The sequence below is a fragment of the Crocodylus siamensis genome, chromosome 5 (genome assembly GCF_052110815.1).
Source record: "Crocodylus siamensis isolate JL-2025a chromosome 5, ASM5211081v1, whole genome shotgun sequence".
Taxonomy (NCBI): domain Eukaryota; kingdom Metazoa; phylum Chordata; order Crocodylia; family Crocodylidae; genus Crocodylus; species Crocodylus siamensis.
In genome coordinates this window covers 30,873,320-30,876,388 of record NC_143399.1, presented here as the reverse complement: position 1 = coordinate 30,876,388, position 3,069 = coordinate 30,873,320, and positions in this window count along the sequence as shown.

The window sequence follows — 3,069 nt, the reverse complement described above, 5'->3', positions numbered from 1 at the left end:
CAATGGAGAAGGTTATGCTGATCTCAAAATACACCATTGTAGGTGAATAGTTAGTCCATTTAGGAAAGGTTTTTACCTCAGCATCCAAACCAAATTCAAAATGTGGTCACATATAGATTTGGTGGGGAGAGCATCTTGTGGTTTAAACACTGGATTGAAATGCATGTAACCTGGGCTCAATTTGTGATTTAGCTGGACTTCTTGACAAGTCTTTGTGACTCAGGAACTCCTGAGCTGACTTCAAGCTACCATTCATTCAGACATTAAAGTTGGCCAGAAAAACAAATCATTGGCAGCATCATAACAAATAATAGCTCTGGCAGTTCATTCAAGGCTGTGATTGAAAGTGGGATGAACAGTCTTTTCCAAATCAGTTTCATGGTAACTCCACAAAATGGACACACTCCACAGAGGCCTTCTGGAGAGCTATAACTGCACCATTTGTCCTTAATTTTCCTGAATTCAAGCTGAACTTCAATCAGACATGGAGTCATTTGAGCTAAAAGCAGCTATGAGTTATTGAGACTTTTCTTAGTAATTCAGTGCATCTAAGGGCTTTGGCAAGGAACAACTCATGGATCTTTTTTATTTTCACTAACCACCTACTTAATATTTGGTCACATAAGCCAAAAAAAGGTTTCATTTTTTATTCTAGTCCAGACAATGGCAGATACTTCAAACTAGTGTGCATTTTCAGGACAATTTTAATTGGTGTTAAAATTAGCATGTGCTTTGAGAAGTCACACATCAAGAGTTAATAGCCCCTGCAATGTCCCCCTACAGCAGTGGTGGGCAAAATATAACCCACAGGCTGGATCCAGGCTGCCAACTGATTAGATCCAGCCCATGGGCAGACCCCTCCAATTGACTGGATCCCAGCTGCAGCTACTCCTGCAGTACTCCACATGGAGCTGAACATTACTCACTCCTGCCCTGGGTTGCCTGCACTGCGCTCCAGCCTGTGCCTGCCAATGGCCCTGGCCTCAGCCAGCACGCGCAGCTTCCCAGTGGGGCTGCTTCCAGTACAGCTGCAGGTACTCAGGTACTACTCAGCTCCCCCTGCTACCAGCAGTGGCTCCTCCTCTTCCTCCTGCTGTGCTGCTGGGGGATGGAATGGAGGGGGAGGAAGGAGCTCTAGCGGGGCAGTTCCTGCCCCATCACATGGGACTCCAGTTCCTGACTGCTTTCCACCCACTCCGCCGCCTGCAGGTGGCTGCTTATTGCACTAGGCAGGCAGTGCGGGTAGGTGGCCAGCTGCACACTGGGGCTGGAGGAGGAGCCAATCTGGAGCTGCACACTAGGGGCAGGAGCCACTGGAAGCTGAGCGGCACCCAGGTGGCTGCAACTGCACCAGGAGCAGTCCTGCCAGGAAGCTATTCATGCTTGCCAAGGCTGGGGCTATCTGGTGAGTGTAGGCAGGCTGCCTGACATGCAGCAGTGCAGAAACAGCCACAGGCTGGATGGGGAGCCAGGGGAGCAGACCCGCACCTGTACTGCACCACTCAAGTGAGCTTTGCGACACGCACCCCATCCCCTGCCTTTCCCCACCCCCAGCCAGGTCCTGGGACCTTGCACATGGGCAACCCCCCTTTCCCCTCACATACACAGAAAAGAGGAACCCACCTGCTGCCAGCACTGCCACTCTCTAAGTCTGTAAAGTAGTAGCACCCCAGCAGCAGCAATGTCTGGGCAGGGGGGTTCCCCCTTCTATGCCTGCTCCTCCAGGACAGCACAGGCACTGAAAGTGAACCAGGGAACACAGGGACATGCCTAGGAGCAGAAGAGACAGGAGCAGGTGGGAATTCCTGAAGAGCAGGGGAGGAACTCCAGGGGTAGGGGTTGGGAAAAGGGAGGGCAGAGAAAGGGCACAGGGACTGGGAAGAGCCCAGAATGGGAGAGAGGGGGAATTCTTACTTTTAGGTGCTTCCCACCATCACTGTGGGGGAAGATATAGTAGCTGGGAGTGGTGCCTCCTGGGATGCTAGAGGATCACTCTCAACTAATCTTGCATCTATGGAACAGTCATATGTGACTGCAATACAAGCGAGCTGCCTAAAACAAGTTAGAGATAATCCTAAATGGAAGTGGACTATCTCCAAGCCATTCAGAGGGTCCTTAGCATGTTTCCTTGCCCTAATGTGTATACACTGATGGTTTAGAAACCCTTAACATGTATATGTTAACGTGCAACAACACCCTTATATTATTACTTGTCTCCTTTTGACCAAAACAAGGATCAATACCATGTAAACGTTCCACAAACAGGTATTGCTATATATAACTGAACACAATTAGATTGAAAATTTACCTAACACCGCAAAACTTAAATTTTAAGGTGCAAGAAACTGATTTACTGAACTATTGCAGTTTAAGTTAATTAGGCATCTAGTTATGCTGAACAAAAATAAAGTTCAAGCCAGTTTATTTTAGAAAATATCACATTTTAAGAAAAACCAATACAACACTTACATAAACAAGACTTAATTTTTTTAATATGAAAACTTAATTCTTATTCGGTTAAAAGGCTAAATTGGTTAAAAGGCTAAATTAAAAAAAATTTTAAAAAGTATGCATATCTGATGTGTAAACTATATGACTGTGCAGTCAGTGTGCACAAAATCCCAATGTAAGCACAACTTTGACGTGTATACTGACAAATGGCAGAATCCAACAAGAGGGTGTTAAATCACTGAATGTTGAATAAAAAGAGTTCATAAATTGAGTTAGAGAAGGGGTTGGCAATTTATAACCCAAGGGCCAAATCTGGCCTATAGAGACTTTGGATCCAGCCCATACAGTTGTTCCACAGTTGGGCAGCAGGGGCTTCAGCAGAGGGGAGTGGAATTTTGCCCATGCCATTCCCTGCAGCTGGGTGGTAGGAAGTGGTGGCGGTGACAGCTGGGTCCTAGTGCCAGTTCATATCAGACATATGCTGAGTCATTCCATTCCATCCCGCCCCAGCCCACCACAGGATAACATTGCATCTCTGGACTAGAGAAATCTGTAGTGGGAAATTTTGTTTTTATGTATTTCAATATGCTAGTGTTTATCTACAGACAGTAAAAACAC